A 20855-nucleotide genomic window follows, 5' to 3' on the forward strand; every position below is an offset into this window, starting at 1 on the left:
GGGGAAAGACATTGGAACCCAGAGGCCTGGAGAGAAGACCAGCAGAGATGCTTTGTGCCTTCCCACGTAAGAAAGAACCTCAGTCAAAAGTTAGCTGCCTTTCCTCTGAAGTACTAACAAAATAAATCCCCTTTTATTAAAAGCCACTCCGTCTCTGGTGTGTTGCATTCTGGCAGCTAGCAAACTAGAAAGAACATAGTCCAAACAGACAAAGGAATGGCAAAGGTTCAGAAGAAAGCAGAATAAAAAAGAAAGAAAGAAAGAAAAACCAAGTAAATGTGGAGACCCAGACCCCAGGACGCCCCAACTCCCCCCTCCATATTTAAAATAAGTAACTGCAGGTAGGTATCTACAATGACTGGGGCAGGGTGGGGGTATGACGGGAAGTATACACATGGTATTGTAAACAAAGCATTAAAATTCCCATCTCTTGATCAGTGTTGATAACAAACCTCTATTTCTGCTCTAATCTTTGTTATTTCTTTCCTTTTACTTGCTTTGGGGTTAGTTTGCTGTTCTTTCTCCAGTTCTTCCAAGTGGAGAGTTAATTCCCAAATTTTTGCCCTTTCTTCTTTTTTGATATAGGCATTTAGGGCAATAAATTTCCCTCTTAGCACTGCCTTTGCTGCATCCCATAAGTTTTGATATGTTGTGTTTTCCTGTTCATTTGCCTCTAGATATTTACTGATTTCTCTTGTAATTTCTTCCTTGACCCACTGGTTGTTTAAGAGTGTGTTGTTGAGCCTCCACGTATTTGTGAATTTTCTGGCACTCTGCCTATTATTGATTTCCAACTTCATTCCTTTATGATCTGAGAAAGTGTTGTGTGTGATTTCAATCTTTTTAAATTTGTTGAGACTTGCTTTGTGACCCAGCATATGGTCTATCTTTGAGAATGATCCATGAGCACTTGAGAAAAAGGTGTATCCTGCTGTTGTGGGGTGTAATGTCCTATGAATGTCTGTTAAGTCTAGTTCATTTATTGTAATATTCAAATTCTCTGTTTCTTTATTGATCCTCTGTCTATATGTTCTGTCCACTGATGAGAGTGGGGAATTGAAGTCTCCAACTATTATGGTATATGTGTCTATTTCCCTTTTCAGTATTTGCAGTGTTTGCCTCATGTATTTTGGGGCATTCTGGTTTGGTGCATAAATATTTATGATTGTTATATCTTCTTGTTGAATTGTTCCTTTTATTAGTAGATAGTATCCTTCTTTGTCTCTTTTAACTGTTTTACATTTGAAGTCTAATTTGTTGGATATTAGTATAGCTACTCCTGCTCTTTTCTGGTTGTTATTTGCATGAAATATCTTTTCCCAACCTTTCACTTTCAACCTATGTTTATCTTTGGGTCTAAGATGTGTTTCCTGTAGACAGCATATAGAAGGATCCTGTTTTTTAATCCATTCTGCCAGTCTATGTCTTTTGATATGGGGAGTTCTGTCCATTAACATTTAGTGTTATTACTGTACGGGTAGTACTTTCTTCTACCATTTTGCCTTTTGTATTTTATATGTCATATCTAATTTTCCTTCTTTCTACACTCTTCTCCACAGCTCTCTCTTCTGTCTTTTCGTATCTGTCTCTAGTGCTCCCTTTAGTATTTCTTGCAGAGCTGGTCTCTTGGTCACAAATTCTCTCAGTGACTTTTTGTCTGAAAATGTCTTAATTTTTCCCTCATTTTTGAAGGACAATTTTGCTGGATATAGAAGTCTTGGTTGGCAGTTTTTCTCTTTTAGTAATTTAAATATATCATCCCACTGTCTTCTTGCCTCCATGGTTTCTGCTGAGAATTCTACACATAGTCTTATTGGCTTTCCCTTGTGTGTGATGGATTGCTTTTCTCTTGCTGCTTTCAGGATCCTCCCTTTCTCTTTGATCTCTGACATTCTGACTAGTAAGTGTCTTGGAGAATGTCTATTTGGATCTATTCTCTTTGGGGTATGCTGCACTTCTTGGATCTGTAATTTTAAGTCTTTCATAAGAGTTGGGAAATTTTCAGTGATAATTTCTTCCGTTAGTTTTTCTTCTCCTTTTCCCTTCTCTTCTCCTTCCGGGACACCCACAACATGTATAATTGTGTGCTTCATATTATCATTCAGTTCCCTGAGTCCCTGCTCATATTTTTCCATTCTTTTCCCTATAGTTTCTGTTTCTTTTTGGATTTCAGATGTTCCATCCTCCAGTTCACTAATCCTAACCTCTGTCTCTTGAAATCTACCATTGCAGGTTTCCATTATTTTTTTCATCTCTTCTACTATATCTTTCATTCCGATAAGGACTGTGATTTGTTTTTTCAGACTTTCAGGTTCTTCTTTTTGTTCATTCCTTGCCTTCTTCATGTCCTCCCTCAATTCATTGATTTGGTTTTTTTTTTTTTTATTAATTAACGGAAAAAAAGAAATTAACCCAACATTTAGAAATCATACCATTCTACATATGCACTCAGTAATTCTTAACATCATCACATAGATGCATGATCATCGTTTCTTAGTACATTGGCATCGGTTTAGAAGAACTAGCAACACAACATAAAAAGATATAGAATGTTAATAAAGAGAAAAAAATAAAAGTAATAATAATAGTAAAAAAAAAAAACCTATAGCTCAGATGCAGCTTCATTCAGTGTTTTAACATGATTACTTTACAATTAGGTATTATTGTGCTGTCCATTTTTGAGTTTTTGTATCTAGTCCTGTTGCACAGTCTGTATCCCTTCAGCTCCAATTACCCATTATCTTACCCTGTTTCTAAGTCCTGCTGGACTCGTTACCAATGACATATTCCAAGTTTATTCTCGAATGTCGGTTCACATCAGTGGGACCATACAGTATTTGTCCTTTAGTTTTTGGCTAGACTCACTCAGCATAATGTTCTCTAGGTCCATCCATGTTATTACATGCTTCATAAGTTTATCCTGTCTTAAAGCTGCATAATATTCCATCGTATGTATATACCACAGTTTGTTTAGCCACTCTTCTGTTGATGGACATTTTGGCTGTTTCCATCTCTTTGCAATTGTAAATAACGCTGCAATAAACATTGGTGCGCAAATGTCTGTTTGTGTCTTTGCCCTTAAGTCCTTTGAGTAGATACCCAGCAATGGTATTGCTGGGTCATATGGCAATTCTATATTCAGCTTTTTGAGGAACCGCCAAACTGCCTTCCACAGTGGTTGCACCATTTGACATTCCCACCAACAGTGGATAAGTGTGCCTCTTTCTCCGCATCCTCTCCAGCGCTTGTCATTTTGTTTTGTTGATAATGGCCATTCTGGTGGGTGTGAGATGATATCTCATTGTGGTTTTGATTTGCATTTCTCTAATGGCCAGGGACATTGAGCATCTCTTCATGTGCCTTTTGGCCATTTGTATTTCCTCTTCTGAGAGGTGTCTGTTCAAGTCTTTTTCCCATTTTGTAATTGGGTTGGCTGTCTTTTTGTTGTTGAGTTGAACAATCTCTTTATTAATTCTGGATACTAGACCTTTATCTGATATGTCATTTCCAAATATTGTCTCCCATTGTGTAGGCTGTCTTTCTACTTTCTTGATGAAGTTCTCTGATGCACAAAAGTGTTTAATTTTGAGGAACTCCCATTTATTTATTTCCTTCTTCAGTGCTCTTGCTTTAGGTTTAAGGTCCATAAAACCGCCTCCAATTGTAAGTTTCATAAGATATCTCCCTACATTTTCCTCTAACTGTTTTATGGTCTTAGACCTAATGTTTAGATCTTTGATCCATTTTGAGTTAACTTTTGTATAGGGTGTGAGATATGGGTCTTCTTTCATTCTTTTGCACATGGATATCCAGTTCTCTAGGCACCATTTATTGAAGAGACTGTTCTGTCCCAGGTGAGTTGGCTTGACTCCCTTATCAAAGATCAAATGACCATAGATGAGAGGGTTTATATCTGAGCACTCTATTTGATTCCATTGGTCAATATATCTATCTTTATGCCAATACCATGCTGTTTTGACCACTGTGGCTTCATAATATGCCTTAAAGTCCAGCAGCACGAGACCTCCAGCTTCGTTTTTTTTCCTCAAGATGTTTTTAGCAATTCGGGGCACCCTGCCCTTCCAGATAAATTTGCTTATTGGTTTTTCTATTTCTGAAAAATAAGTTGTTGGGATTTTGATTGGCATTGCATTGAATCTGTAAATTAATTTAGGTAGGATTGACATCTTAACTATATTTAGTCTTCCAATCCATGAACACGGTATGCCCTTTCATCTATTTAGGTCTTCTGTGATTTCTTTTAACAGTTTTTTGTAGTTTTCTTTATATAGGTTTTTTTGTCTCTTTAGTTAAATTTATTCCTAGGTATTTTATTCTTTTAGTTGCAATTGTAAATGGAATTCGTTTCTTGATTTCCCCCTCAGCTTGTTCATTACTAGTGTTTAGAAATGCTACAGATTTTTGAATGTTGATCTTGTAACCTGCTACTTTGCTGTACTCATTTATTAGCTCTAGTAGTTTTGTTGTGGATTTTTCCGGGTTTTTGACGTACAGTATCATATCGTCTGCAAACAGTGATAGTTTTACTTCTTCCTTTCCAATTTTGATGCCTTGTATTTCTTTTTCTTGTCTAATTGCTCTGGCTAGAACCTCCAACACAATGTTGAATAATAGTGGTGATAGTGGACATCCTTATCTTGTTCCTGATCTTAGGGGGAAAGTTTTCAATTTTTCCCCATTGAGGATGATATTAACTGTGGCTTTTTCATATATTCCCTCTATCATTTTAAGGAAGTTCCCTTGTATTCCTATCTTTTGAAGTGTTTTCAACAGGAAAGGAAGTTGAATCTTGTCGAATGCCTTCTCTGCATCAATTGAGATGATCATGTGATTTTTCTGCTTTGATTTGTTGATATGGTGTATTACATTAATTGATTTTCTTATGTTGAACCATCCTTGCATACCTGGGATGAATCCTACTTGGTCATGATGTATAATTCTTTTAATGTGTTGTTGGATACGATTTGCTAGAATTTTATTGAGGATTTTTGCATCTATACTCATTAGAGAGATTGGTCTTAGTTTTCTTTTTTTGTAATATCTTTGCCTGGTTTTGGTATGAGGGTGATGTTGGCTTCATAGAATGAATTAGGTAGTTTTCCCTTCAATTCGATTTTTTTGAAGAGTTTGAGGAGAGTTGGTACTAATTCTTTCTGGAATGTTTGATAGAATTCACATGTGAAGCCGTCTGGTCCTGGACTTTTCTTTTTAGGTAGCTTTTGAATGACTAATTCAATTTCTTTACTTGTGATTGGTTTGTTGAGGTCATCTATTTCTTCTTGAGTCAAAGTTGGTTGTTCATGTCTTTCCAGGAACCCATCCATTTCATCTAAATTGTTGTATTTATTAATGTAAAGTTGTTCATAGTATCCTGTTATTACCTCCTTTATTTCTGTGAGGTCAGTAGTTATGTCTCCTCTTCCATTTCTGATCTTATTTATTTGCATCCTCTCTCTTCTTCTTTTTGTCAATCTTATAAGGGCCCATCAATCTTATTAATTTTCTCATAGAACCAACTTCTGGTCTTATTGATTTTCTCTATTGTTTTCATGTTTTCAATTTCATTTATTTCTGCTCTAATCTTTGTTATTTCTTTCCTTTTGCTTGCTTTGGGATTAGTTTGCTGTTCTTTCTCCAGTTCTTCCAAGTGGACAATTAATTCCCAAATTTTTGCCTTTTTTTCTTTTCTGATATAGGCATTTAGGGTAATAAATTTCCCTCTTAGCACTGCCTTTGCTGCGTCCCATAAGTTTTGATATGTTGTGTTTTCATTTTCATTTGCCTCGAGGTAGTTACTAATTTCTCTTGCAATTTCTTCTTTGACCCACTTGTTGTTTAAGAGTGTGTTGTTGAGCCTCCACGTATTTGTGAATTTTCTGGCACTCCGCCTGTTATTGATTTCCAACTTCATTCCTTTATGATCCGAGAAAGTGTTGTGTATGATTTCAATCTTTTTAAAATTGTTAAGACTTGCTTTGTGGGCCAGCATATGGTCTATCTTTGAGAATGATCCATGAGCACTTGAGAAAAAGGTGTATCCTGCTGTTGTGGGATGTAATGTCCTATAAATGTCTGTTAAGTCTAGCTCATTTATAGTAATATTCAGATTCTCTATTTCTTTATTGATCCTCTGTCTAGATGTTCTGTCCATTGATGAGAGTGGTGAATCGAAGTCTCCAACTATTATGGTATATATGTCTATTTCCCTTTTCAGTGTTTGCAGTGTATTCCTCATGTATTTTGGGGCATTCTGGTTCGGTGCATAAATATTTATGATTGTTATGTCTTCTTGTTTAATTGTTCCTTTTATTAGTATATAGTGTCCTTCTTTGTCTCTTTTAACTGTTCTACATTTGAAGTCTAATTTGTTGGATATTAGTATAGCTACTCCTGCTCTTTTCTGGTTGTTATTTGCATGAAATATCTTTTCCCAACCTTTCACTTTCAACCGATGTTTATCTTTGGGTCTGAGATGTGTTTCCTGTAGACAGCATATAAAAGGATCCTGTTTTTTAATCCATCCTGCCAGTCTATGTCTTTTGATTGGGAAATTCAGTCCATTAACATTACTGTTTGGATAATATTTTCCTCTACCATTTTGCCTTTTGTATTATATATATCACATCTGACTTTCCTTCTTTCTACACTCTTCTCCATACCTCTGTCTTCTGTCTTTTCATATCTGACTCTAGTGCTCCCTTTAGTATTTCTTGCAGAGCTGGTCTCTTGGTCATAAATTCTCTCAGTGACTTTTTGTCTGAGAATGTTTTAATTTCTCCCTCATTTTTGAAGGACAATTTTGCTGGATATAGGAGTCTTGGTTGGCAATTTTTCTCTTTTAGTAATTTAAATATATCATCCCACTGTCTTCTAGCTTCCATGGTTTCTGCTGAGAAATCTACACATAGTCTTATTGGGTTTCCCTTGTATGTGATGGATTGTTTTTCTCTTGCTGCTTTCAGGATCCTCTCTTTCTCTTTGACCTCTGACGTTCTAACTAGTAAGTGTCTTGGAGAACACCTATTTGGGTCCAATCTCTTTGGGGTGCGCTGTACTTCTTGGATCTGTAGTTTTAGGTCTTTCATAAGAGTTGGGAAATTTTCAGTAATATTTTCTTCCATTAGTTTTTCTCCTCCTTTTCCCTTCTCTTCTCCTTCTGGGACACCCACAACACGTATATTTGTGCGGTTCATATTGTCCTTGAGTTCCCTGATACCCTGTTCAAATTTTTCCATTCTTTTCCTGATAGTTTCTGTTTCTTTTTGGAATTCAGATGTTCCATCCTCCAAATCACTAATTCTATCTTCTGTCTCTTTAAATCTATCATTGTAGGTAGCCATTGTTTTTTCCATCTTTTCTACTTTATCCTTCACTTCCATAAGTTCTGTGATTTGTTTTTTCAGTTTTTCTATGTCCTCTTTTTGTTCAGCCCATGTCTTCTTCATGTCCTCCCTCAATTTATCGATTTCGTTTTTGAAGAGGTTTTCCATTTCTGTTCGTATATTCAGCATTAGTTGTCTCAGCTCCTGTATCTCATTTGAACTATTGGTTTGTTCCTTTGACTGGGCCATATTTTCAATTTTCTGAGCGTGATCCGTTATCTTCTGCTGGCGTCTGGGCATTTAGTCAGATTTCCCTGGGTGTTGGACCCAACAGGTTGAAAGATTTTTCTGTGAAATCTCTGGGTTCTGTTTTTCTTATCCTGCCCAGTAGGTGGGGCTCGTGGCACACGTTTGTCTGCGGGTCCCACCAGTAAAAGGTGCTGTGGGTCCTTTAACTTTGGAAAACTCTCGCCGTGGGGGAGGTTCGCCAGCCAAAGCGGCTTGGAAGAGTGCCAGCCGGCCCAGGGGTCTGAACGCGGGGAAGGTCACCGGCCGCCGCAGCCCCGGAGAGCGCCCGTCCGAATTTCCTAGTCGGCCCGGGGCGCCAGGCGTGGCGGGAGGTTGCCAGCCACCGCGGCCCGGGAGAGTGCACCGTTCCCAGCTGGACCGGGGAGTCACGTGTTTGGGAGGGACCCCCCCAGTCACCGTTCTCTGCAGCCCGGGGATTTCCGATCCAATTCACTCAGTTGGTCCGGGGGGCCATGCATGGTGGGGGCGCCAGCCGCCATGGCTTGAGGGGACCGCCTGCCAATTCTGCCAGCTGGCCCGGGAAGGAGGAGGGGAGGGACTCCGGCCGCTTGCTGCCCGCCCCGGGAAGCCCGTGCCCCTCGGCGATCTCACCGGAGTGGGTTCTCCCAGCCAGTCAGCCGTTCCAGGATGGGGTACGCTGTCTTTTTTATCTCTGTCGTGGTTCCGGGTGCTGTTCTGTATCGTTTCTACTCCCCTAGTAGCTGTTCTGGAGGAGGAAAGGTGAGGGTGGCAAGGCTGTCGAGGACAGTTGCAGAGGAGCCGGTGAAGGCGGAAGAGGGCACAGTGGTAGTTGGAGAGCCGCTGGAGCAGGAGGAGAAAGGGAAGGATAAGATGGCGGATGGAGTGCTGTCGGAGCAGAAGGGGAAAGAGAAGGGCAAGATGGCGGCAGGCGCGCCGCTGGCGGAGAAAGAGGAAGAGGAGGGTTAGATGGCGGCGGGAGCGCCAGAGGAGAAAGAGAAGAGGAGGGCTAGATGGCGGTGGGAGCGCCGGCGGAGAAGGGGGAAGAGGAGGGCCAGATGGCGGCAGGAGCGCTGGCGGAGAAGGGGGAAGAGGGGGCTAGATGGCGGTGGGAGCGCCGGCGGAGAAGGGGGAAGAAGAGGGCTAGATGGCGGCGGGAGCGTCGGTGGAGAAGGGGGAAGAGGAGCTGATTTGGTTTTTGATGAGGTTTTCCATTTCTGTTCATATATTCTGAATTAGTTGTTTCAGCTCCTGTATCTCATTTGAACTATTGGTTTGTTCCTTTGACTTGGCCATATCTTCAATTTTCCTGGTGTGATTTGTTATTTTTTGCTGGTGTCTGGACATTTAATTACCTTAATTAGTTTATTCTGGAGATTGCTTTCACTTATCTTACCTAGGGTTTTCTTGCTAGATGAGTTTGCTGTCTATCTGCTCTTTGACCTTCAGTTCAACTTTTTCTGGGCCTGTAGCTTAAGTTTTGTTTCACAGAGGAGAATTTTTCAGTTCTTGTTTTCTTGTTTCTTGTCCTGCTTGTAAGGTGCCTTTTCCCTCCCCACCCTTAGGAGGGTCTACATAGGTATTACAGACTCCAGCCAGGTTTTCCCAGACTAAACTGGCCTCCTATCAGGGGGAAGGAGTCACCTGCATCAGTTTTCCCTGAGGGTGAGACCCAGCAGGTTTAAAGACTTTCTTGTGAAGTCTCTGGGCTCTGTTTTTCTTATCCTGCCCAGTATGTGGTGCTTGTCTGTCTGCAGGTCCCACCAACAAAAGGTGTTGTGGCTCCTTTAACTTTGGAAGGCTCTCCCTGCTGGGGGCATGGTGGGGACAGAGGAGAGGTTGTAGGCTGGTTTTAATGGCTTCAAATTGCCAAGGCCTGGGGTCTGAATTCCTTGAGGGAGGGATTCCACCTAAGTTGGGCTTCCCCCCTCCCCTGGGGAAGGCACACGTGGGAGATAGCCCTGAAAGCAGTCTGTTTCTGCCTATTCCTGGGGCAGTTGCAGCCCGAGTACTCCAACCACTGAATCCAAAGGCAGCCAAGCCTCCATAGAAACAGCCACAAAAGCCTGTTTTGTCCCCTTTCCTCTTTTTCAGTTTGCCCAATAAGCGACCTCTGCCTTGATCAGTTTTGCCTGAGCTGGAGGCCTATTTTTCGTAGTCAGAATTTGTTTATTAATGTCACAATTGGTGTTTGGTTGGACTCAGTCCCTGCTACTGTTAGAGTCTCTTTCCTTTCCCTCTGGGAAGCTGCCTGTCGGGGAGGGGTGCTGGGCGCCAGCCGCCACAGCTTGAGGAACCCATGGTTCCGGAGACTTGCAGCCAGTCCAGCTGGTCCAGACTGGGGTATGCTGTGTGTTCGGTCACTATCATGGCTCTGGGATCTGTTCTGTACTGTTTCTGGTTATTTAGTAGTTGTTCTGGAGGACGAACTAAAACACGCACATTGCTAAGTCGCCATATTGGCCCGCCCCCTGATAACAAACCTGTAGATTCCTGCTGAAACTCTGTTTTCACACTGTATGGAAGGTCTTTGTCCTAAACCCTTATAAGTTGGCCTTTGCATTCCCAACTCTTTTGCAGAGCGCTGACTTCCATTTTCTGGACAGCAGCCACCAGGGAAGAGCTCCTGTTTCTAAATCCCAATAAAATCCATACTGAACTCTCTGTCGAGCATGTTCTTTGGTCTTTGGGCTGCACTGACCCAGGATCTTGAAGAGCTGAGTTGGAACAGAAAAAGTCACAGAATTCATTAAAATTGAGTAATAGTCAGCTGCTTCATTTTCTTTGGTCAGCATATTCTGTTATCTGGTAGGCCCTTCTCTCTTTTTTGACCATTCAGGCCTTTAATCTTGTCTTTCAAAGGGAGGAAGGTGCTGATATTAGTCCATATGAGTTTCATTCTGTTTGGGGTGATATTTTATCCCTACTAACAGAGCTGGGAAAATATCTCATTAATGTAACCAGGAAGAGTATAAGCTTTTGAGATTAGGTCACAGCAAACCATGCTAGTAAGGGCTTTCAGGCTTGAAGTGAATCAAAGCTGCTTAAGTTATTTGATTATAATAAGCATTCCTAACTACCAAAGACTAAGTTTGGCTTTTTCCAGCTAAAGATTATATTGAGCATTTTTCCAGTTGTCTAGCCATCAAAAACGGCCTTTTCTGTACTGAATACTAGAAGCTATTTTGCTTTCACCAGCTGATTAAATCTTTTTAAAAAAATTTTTTATTGTGAAATATATACAAAAAAGCAATAAATTTCAATGCACTTTTTAACAAGTAGTTATGGAACAGATTCCACAGTTTGATATGGTTTAGAGTTCCACAAATTCAGGTTTTTCCTTCTAACACCTCCAAGACACTGGAGACCAATAGAAATGTCAATATATTGATTCAGCACTCACATTCATTTGTTAAATCCTATCTTCTCTTTTATACTCCTTCTCTTTAAATAACGTATATACCTAAAAGCAATACATTTCAAAGTACATTGCAACAAATAGTTGTAGAACAGATTTCACAATTTGTTATGAGTTACAAATTCCACAGTATTATTATTTTTTTATTTCTAGATGCTCAAAGGTACTGGAGACTAAAGGAAATATCAATAAAATGATTCAGCACTCATTTGTTAAACCCAACTTTCTCTGTATAACTCCACCATCACCTCTGATCGTTCTCATACTCTGTACAGGTATTTGGGCTATGCCCATTTTAATTTTTTAAAAACTTTTTAAATTGTATACTATAACATATATGCAAAGCAAAGAAATAAAAAAGCAATAGTCTTCAAAGCACTCTTCAACAAGTGGTTACAGGACAGATCCCAGAGTTTGTTGTGGGCTACCATATGATCCTCTCATATTTTTCCTTCTAGCTGTTCCAGAATATAGGAGGCTAGAGGGGTTAAATACTTTTTATTATCACTATCACCTTTTTTTTCCTTCTATTTTTGTGAAAAATTACATATACACAAAAAAAGCTATAAATTTCAAAGCACAGCACCACAATTAGTTGTAGAACATATTTCAGACTTTGACATGGATTACAATTTCACAATTTTAGGTTTTTATTTCTAGCTGCTCTAAAATACTGGAGACTAAAAGAGTTATCAATTTAATGGTTCAGTATTCATTTTCGTTTCTTTTTTTTTTCTTTTTTGCTGTCCATTTCTGAGTTTTTATATTTAGTCCTATTGAACAATCTGTATCCCTTCAGCTCCAATTACCCAATGTCTTACCCTATTTCTATCTCCTGATGGTCTCTGTTACCAACGAAGTATTCCAAGTTTATTCACCAACGTCAGTTCATATCAATGAGACCATACAGTATTTGTCCTTTTGTTTTTGGCTAATCTCACTCAGCATAATGTCCTTAGGTCCATCCATGTTGTTACATACTTCATAACTTTATTCTGTTTTACAGCTGCATAATATTCCATCATATGTATATGCCACCGTTTGTTTAGCCACCTGTCTGTTGATGGACATTTTGGCTGTTTCCATCTCTTGGTAATTGTAAATAATGCTGCTGTAAACATTGGTGTGCAAATGTCCATTTGTGTCCTTGCCTCATGTCCTTTGACTAGAGACAGCATATAGATAGGTCCTGTTTTTTAATCCATTCTGCCCCTCTATGTCCTTTGATTGGGGAGTTTAATCCATAACATTTAGTGTTATTACTGCAGGGATAGTACTTTCTTCTACAATTTTGCCTTTTGGATTTTATATGTCATATCTAATTTTCCTTCTTTTTACCTTTACTCATAGTCTTCCTTTCTTCTCTCTTCTCCACACCTCTCTCTTCTGTCTTTTCATATCTGTCTCTAGTGCTCCCTTTAGTATTTCTTGCAGAGCTGGTTTCTTGGTCACAAATTCAGTGATTTTTTTGTCAGAAAATGTTTTAATTTCTCCCTCATTTTTGAAGGACAATTTTGCTGGATATAGAATTCTTGATTGGCAGTTTTTCTCTTTTAGTAATTTAAATATATCATCCCACTGTCTTCTTGCCTCCATGGTTTCTGCTGAGAAATCTATGCATAGTCTTATTGGGCTTCCCTTGTATGTGATGGTTTGCTTTTCTCTTGCTGCTTTCAAGATTCTCTCTTTCTCTTTGACCTCTGACATTCTGATTAGTAAGTGTCTTAAGTACATCTATTTGGATCTATTCTCTTTGGGGTACACTGCACTTCTTGGATCTTTAATTTTAAGTCTTTCATAAGAGTTGGGAAATTTTCAGTGATAATTTCCTCCATTAGTTTTTCTTCTCCTTTTCCCTTCTCTTTTCCTTCTGGGACACCCACAACACGTATATTCATGTGCTTCATATTGTCATTCAATTCCCTGAGTCCCTGCTCATATTTTTCCATTTTTTCCCCCTATATTTTCTTTTTATTGTCAGATTTCAGATGTTCCTTCCTTCAGTTCACTAGTCCTATGTTCTGCCTCTCCAAATCTACCATTGTAGGTTTCCATTGTTTTTTTCATCTCTTCTACCGTGCCTTTCATTCCTATAAGTTCTGTGTTTTGTTTTTTCAGACTTTCCATTTCTTCTTTTTGTTCATTCCTTGCCTTCTTTATATCCTTCCTCAATTCATTGATTTGGTTTTTGATGAGGTTTTCCATGTCTGTTCATATATTCTGAATTAATTCTTTCAGCTCCTGTATCTCATTTGAATTGTTGGTTTGTTCCTTTGACTAGGCCATATCTTCAATTTTCCTAGTGTGATTTGTTATTTTTTGCTGGTGTCTAGACATTTAATTACCTTAATTAGTTTATTCTGGAGATTGCTTTCACTTCTTTTACCTAGGGCTTTCTTGCTGGATGAATTTGTTGTCTATCTGTTCTTTGACTTTCAGCTCAGCTTTATTTGGACCTCCAGCTTAGGTTTTGTTTAACAGAGGAGAATTTTTCAGTTCTTGTTTTCTTGCCCTGCCTGTATGGTGCCTCCCCCCCCCTCCCCAGGAGGGTCTACTTAGGTATTATAGACCCCAGATGGATTTTCCCAGACCAAACTGGCCTCCTATCAGGTGGAAAGAGTCACCTGAATCGGTTTTCCCTGAGGGTGAGACCCAGCAGGTTGAAAGACTTTCCTGTGAGGTATCTGGGCTCTGTTTTTCTTATCCTGCCCAGTATGTGCTACTTGTCTGCCTGCAGGTTCCACCAGCATAAGATAATGTGGTACCTTTAACTTTGGCAGACTCTCCCTGCTGGGTGCGTGGTAGAGACAGAGGAGAGGTTGTAGGCTGGTTTTAATGGCTTCAAATCACCAAGTCCTGGTGTCTGAATTCCTTGAGGGAGGGATTCCACCTGAGTTGGGCTTTATCCCTCCCCTGGGGAAGGCACAGGCTCTAGTCAAGCCCTCAAACACACTTGTTTCTGCCTATTCTTGGGGCAGTTGCAGCCTGAGAAGCCCTGCCACTGTATCCAAAGACAGTCAAGCCTTTGTAGCAACACAGCCACAAAAACCTCTGTTTCTTTTCTTTTCTTTTTTTCTTTTTCTGTCAGCCCTGCCCCCTTGGTGCCAGGGCAAAAATGAGCGACCTCTGCTTTGACCAGTTTCACCTGACCTGGGGGCCTATTTTTAGTTGTCAGAATTTGTTAATTAATTCCACAATTGGCGTTTGTTGGGCTCAGCTCCTGCTGCTGGTAAAGTCTTTTTCCTTTCCCCTCTGGGAAGCAGCCTGTGGGGGAGGGGCACCGGCTGCTGCAGCTTGGGGAACTCATGGTTCTGGGGGGGCTCGTAGCTGGTCTAGCTGGTCCAGACTGGGGTACGCTGTGTGTCTGGTCACTGATGTGGCCCCAGGAGCTGTTCTGTACTGTTTCTGGTTATTTAGTAGTTGTTCTGGAGGACAAACTAAAAGGCGCACACTGCTAAGCTGCCATCTTGACCTGGAACCATATTCATTTCCTAAATCCTATCTTCTATGTATAATTCCACCATCACCTTTGATCTTCTGTATCTCTCTTTGGGATTCTTTGGGCTATGGCAATACTAAATTTTTGCTATTGGTAGGTCTATCACTAATATGGGGTACAGAGATGGAACTATCTGATGTTCTGAAGAGGCTGGGCTACATTTCAGGACTTATCTGGAACAGGGACCCATCTGGAGGTTGGAGGTTTCTGAAAAGTTATTCTAGTGCATGGAACCCATGTAGAATCTTGTATATTGCCATAGGTGTTCTTTAGAATTGGCTGGAATGGTCCCGGTTGGGGGTTGGCAGGTTATGATAGGCAGCCAGGTCTACCTGAAGCTTGCATAAGAGCAACCTCCAGAGTAGCCTCTCGATTCTATTTGAACTTTCTCTGCCACTGATACTTTATTGGTTATACTTCTTTTCCCCCTTTTGGTCAGGATGTAATTGCTCATCCCATAGTACCAGGTCTGGGTTCATTCCTGGGAGTCCTCTCCCACATCACCAGGGAGACTTTCATCCTGGATGTAATGTCCCACATAGTAGGGATGGCAATGATTTCAGTTGCAGAACTGGGCTTAGAGAGAGAATGAGGTCACATCTGAGCAGCAACAGAGGTCCTCCAGAAGTAACTCTTAGACATGCCTTTTAGGTAGTCTAAGCTTCTATGCTACCTACATAAGCTTCACAAGAGTAAGTCTCATGATTGAGGGTGTGGCCTATTGATTTGGGTATCCCTAAATTTTGACACAGTATCAGGGGATTCCCTGATGGTAAGGTTTAATAGTTCTCCCCTCCCTCAGGGGACTTTGCCAATACTTTTTGATTATCTGCTTAATATACTCTAGGATGTTTCCAGGCATTACAATAATCTATACAGGATTAAAAGACCTCTTTCTTATCTGTGCTTCCTGTGTTTCAATTGTTCAAATGAGCTATACAGATAGGTTGGATTAGATTATGCACTGCAAAAAAATTTCGGTTCCAGGTCAAAGAAACTTTTCTTCCGTTAGTCTCAAAGAGTATGTGTGGTTCTAAAATATAGACACTGTCTTTCTTACCCCTATGTTCTGAATTACTTTAACTCCAACCTGTTCTACTTAATTCTTATCTCTAAATATCAGGTTATAGATATAAAGCAGCCTCTCAAAATCCAGAAATAATAATCACCACTCTGGACTTAATGGTCTGCTCCAAAAGCTTACAGTCTAGGCCTGTGCTGGTCTGAATCTGTGGTGGACCCCAGAAAAGCCATGCTCTTTGATCCTCATTAAATATTGGTGGGTGGGAACATTTTGACTGTTTTCATGAAGATGTTACCCACCCAATTGTGGGTGGTAACTTTTGATAAGATGATTTCCATGGAGGTGTGTCTCCACCCACTGAAGGTGGAGTTGCTTGCTGGAATCCTTTAAAAGAGGAAACATTTTGGAGAGTCCCTTTTTGGTAGAGCCAAGTGAAAGCCAGCAGATGCCGCCATGTTCACCACATGCCCTTCCAGCTGAAAGAGAAACGTTGGACTTCGTTGACCTTCTTGATCCAAGGTATCTTTCCCAGATGCCTTAAATTGGACATTTCTATAGATTGTTTTAATTAGGACATTTCTCAGCCTTAGAATTGTAAACTAGCAACTTATTAAATTCCCCTTGTTAAAAGCCATTCTGTTTCTGGTATATTGCATTCCAGCAGCTAGCAGACTAGAACAAGTCCCCTGTTTTCTTATGAGCATTTTCTAAAGGTGATCATACCATTCTTGTTCTTTTGTTTCTGACTTATTTTGTTTCACCAAATGTCCCACATGTTCCTTCACATCTTTGGATGCCTCATGACATTGTTCCTTTTTTGTAGTGGCACAACCTGTGTTCATAAGTATACAACATCAATCGCCAATCTTCTTCTCTTGTCAGTGCATCCTTCAGCCACCTGCATTTGTTGGGTATCATGTAAAGGGCCCAAAGTCCATAGTCCATCAACATTCTCAATTTTAGATAATTTCATTGTTCCTAAGAGAAAGAAAACCAATAATCACACCCTCGCCAAATAGGAAATCTGAACCTCCTCTTAACTCTTGTCCCTCACACCATTATTTACCTATGCTGTTGCTATGTGATGATGGTTTCCTTTTGAACATGGCTCATAGCACGCAATAGCAGTTTTCTCCCTGTACCCTCAACTTAAACACTCTTTATACAAGAATCATATCTTTGAAGTAATTCTTATGAGAACTCATTCATATTTCTAGTGTGAGTCAGTGAGACACATAGGTCTATACAACCCCTTTCAATCTTGTTCCTCTTCAGTATGGTAATATTACTTCTAGACCCACTAGAGAATCATCTTCACTCCTATCTATTCCCTTACATTGGAGTTCAACTTCATTAGCTAACAGTTTACCGATCTCTAGTGTCTATATCTCTAAGTCCCCTATATTCTGTATTAGTCTCTGATTATACCCTTATGCTGGTCATAAAAGTGGAATCATACATTATCTCTCCTTTTGTGTCTGGCTTATTTCACTCAGCATTATGTCTCAAGGCTCATCCATCTTGTCATGTTCTTTAGGATGTCATTTTGTCTTACTGCTGCATAGTATCATATGTACATACCACATTTTGTTGATCCACTTGTCTGTTGATGGGCATTTGCTTCCATCTTTTGGCGATTGTGAATACTGCTGCTATGAACATCGGTGTGCAAATGTCTGTTTGCATCATTGCTTTCAGCTCTTCTGAGTATATACCAAGTAGTGATTGCTGGGTCATTGGGCAACTCGATATTTAGTTTCCTAAGGAACTGCCAAACAGTCTTCCATAGTGGCTGCACCATTATATTCCCACCAGCAATGCATAAGTGTCCCAGTTTCTCCATATCCTCTCCAACATTTATTGTTTCCTGTTTGCTTAATAGCAGCCATTCTTATAGGTGTGAGGTGGCATCTCATTGTAGCCTTGATCTGCATTTCCTATGTAGCCAATGAAAATGAGCATTTCTTCATGTGCTTTGGAGCCATCTGGATTTGCTCTTCAGAAAAATACCTATCCATATCTTTAGCCCATTTTATAATTGGGTTGTTTGTTATTTTGTGGTTGAATTGTATGATTTCTTTGCATATACAGGAATAAAAACCTTTGTCTGATATGTGATTTTCAAATATTTTCTCCTATTGAATTGGCTGCCTCTTCAACTTTTTGACAAAGTCTTTCAAGGTGCTGAAGCATTAGATTTTCAGGGGTTCCCATTTATCTATTTTTTCTTTTGTTGCTTGTGCTTTGGGTGTAAAGTTTAGGAAGCTACCTCCTGTTACTAGGTCTTGAAGATGTTTGCCTACATTTTATTCTAGAAGCTTTATGGTGCTAGTTCTTATATTTAGGTGTTTGATCCACTTTGAGTTAATTTTTGTGTAGGGTGTAAGATAGGGGTCCTCTTTCATTCCTTTGGCTATTGATATCCAGTTCTTTCATGCCCAATTATTGAAAAGACTGTTTTGTTCCAATTGAGAGGATTTGGAAGCTTTGTTGAAAATCAGTTGACCATAGATTTGGTGGTCTATTTCTGTACTCTTGTTTTGATTCCATTGGTCAGTGCTTCTGTCTTTGTGCCAGTACCATGCTGTTTTGACCATTATGGCTTTATGATAGGTTTAAAAGTCAGGGAGTGTTAATCCACCCACTTCATTCTTCTTTTTCATTATGCTTTTAGCTATTTGGGGTCTCTTTCCCTTCTGGATTAATTTGGTAATCTGCTTTTCCAAATCTTCAAAGTAGTTTGTTGGAATTTTGATTGGTACTGTGTTGAATCTGTGGATAAGTTTGGGGAGAATTGACATCTTAACTATATTTAGCCTTTATTCATGAGCACAGTATGTCTTTCCACCTATTTAGGTCTCCTTTGATTTCTTTTAGCAATGTTATGTAGTTTTCTATGAAAAAGTCCTTTAGGTCCCTAGTTAAGTTCATTCCTAAGTATTTGATTCTTTTCGTTGCAATTTTGTATGGAATTTTTTCCTTAACAGCAGTTTTCTTAACTGCTTTTTCAGCATCATTTAATATGATCATGTGATTTTTCCGTTTTGATTTGTTAATGTGCTGTATTATATTTATTGATTTTCTTGTGTTGAATCATCCTTGCGTTCCTGGTATAAACCCCACTTGGTCATGGTGTATAATTCTTTCAATGTGCTGTTGGATTCAATTTGCTAATATTTTATTGAGAATTTTTGCATTTATGTTCCTTAGAGAGATTGGCCTGTAGTTTTTCTGTGTTATAGCCTCTTTACCCAGTTTTGGTATTAAACTTATATGAGTTTCATAAAATGAGTTCAGTAGAGTTCCTTTTTCCTCAATTTTTTGGAAAAGTTTGAGCAGGATTTGTGTTAGTTGTCTTTGGAAAGTTTGATAAAATTCCCCTGTGAAGCTATCTGGCCCAGGGCTTTTCTTTGTAGGAAGATTTTTGATGACTGATTGAATATCTTTACTTGTGATTGGTTTGTTGAGCTCTTCTATTTCTTCCTGAGTCAGTGTAGCTTGTTTGTGTGCCTCCAGGAATTTGTCCATTTCATCTGAGTTTTCTAGTTTGTTGGTGTATAGTTGTTCATAGTATCCTCTTATGATTTCTTTTATTTCTTCAGGGTCTGTGGTAATGCACCTCTCCTCATTTTTTATTTTGTTTATTTGCATCCTCTCTCTCTCTCTCTCTCTCTTTTTTTTTTGTCAGTCTTGCCAGTGGCCCATAATTTTACTGATTTTTTCAAGGAACCAACTTTTGGTTTTACTGATTCTTTCTATTGTTCTTTTGTTCTCCCATTCATTTATCTCTGCTTTAATCTTTGTTACTTATCTTCTTCTATTTGCTTTGGGGTTAGTTTGTTATTCTTTCTCAAGTTCCTCTAGGTTTGCTGTTAAATCCTCGATGTTTTCTCTTTCTTTCTTTTTTTTTTAATGTAGGCATTTAAGGCAATAAATTTCCCTTTCAGCACAGCCTTTGCCACATCCCATACATTCTGATAAGTTGCATCTTCATTTTCATTCATCTCCAGATAGCTACTGATTTCTCTATCAATTTCTTCTTTGACCCACTGGTTGTTTACGAGTGTGTTATTTAATCTCCATATATTTGTGAATGTTCACATTCTTTGGTGGTTATTGAGATCCAGCTTCATCCCATTGTGATCAGAGAAAGTGCTTTGAATAATTTCAATATTTTTAAATTCATAAAGACCTGATTTGTGCCCCAGCATATGATCTATGCTGGAGAATGTTCCATGAGCACTAGAGAAGAATATATAACCTTGTGCTTTGGGGTACAATGACCTATATATATGTCTGTTGGGTCTAATTCATTTATCAAATTATCTAACTTCTCTATTTCCTTGTTGATCTTGTGTCTGGTTGTTCTATTTATAGAGGAGAGTGGTGTATTGAAGTCTCCTACTATAATTTTTATTTTTGAAACATCTATCACTCCCTTCGGTTTTGCCAATGTCTGTCTCATGTACTTAGGAGCTCCTTGATTAGGAGCATAAACATTTATGATAGTCATATCTTCTTGGTGAATTGACCCTTAATTAGTATATAGTGTCCTTCTCTGTCTCTTATGCTATCTTTACATTTAATGTCTATTTTGCCCGATATTAGTATACCTACTCCTGCTTTCTTTGGTTACAGCATTGTGTAACCTTTTACTTTCAATCTATTTGTATCCTTGTGTCTAAGATGAGTCTCTTGTAAGAAGCTGTAGCTGGATTGTGTTTTTTAGTCCATTCTGCCAATCTGTACCTTTTTCTTGATAAGTTTAGTCCGTTAACATTCAAGGTTATTCCTGAAAAGTCATTTCTTGATTCCACCATCTTATCTTTTTTATTTGTCAGATGTATTTATTCTTTTCCCTCTTTCTCTTTGTATTCTTGAAATTACCCTTAGTGGTACTCTTCAATTCTGTGCCCTCCTCTAGACTTCACTCTCCTGTCTTTTTTTTGTCAGCTGGCAGAACTCTTTTAGTATTTCTTATAGGGCTGGTGTCTTGTTGACAAATTCTTTCAGGACTTCTTTGTCTGGAAACTTTAATCTCTCTCAATTTTGAAGGACAATTTGGCTGGGTACAGAATTCTTGGCTGGAAATCTTTCTCTTTTAGGATCTTGAATATATCATGCCACCGCCTTCTTGCCTCCAGGTTGCTAGTTGAGTAGTCTGAAATCAGTCTTATTTGATTTCCCTTGTATGTAGTAGATTGTTTTTCTCTTGCCACTTTTAGGATTTTCTGCTTCTCTTCCATATTTGACGGACTGATTAGTGTGTGTCTTGGGGAAGGCCTATTTGGATTTATTCTCTTT

The sequence above is a fragment of the Tamandua tetradactyla genome, chromosome 18 (genome assembly GCF_023851605.1).
Source record: "Tamandua tetradactyla isolate mTamTet1 chromosome 18, mTamTet1.pri, whole genome shotgun sequence".
Taxonomy (NCBI): Eukaryota; Metazoa; Chordata; class Mammalia; order Pilosa; family Myrmecophagidae; genus Tamandua; species Tamandua tetradactyla.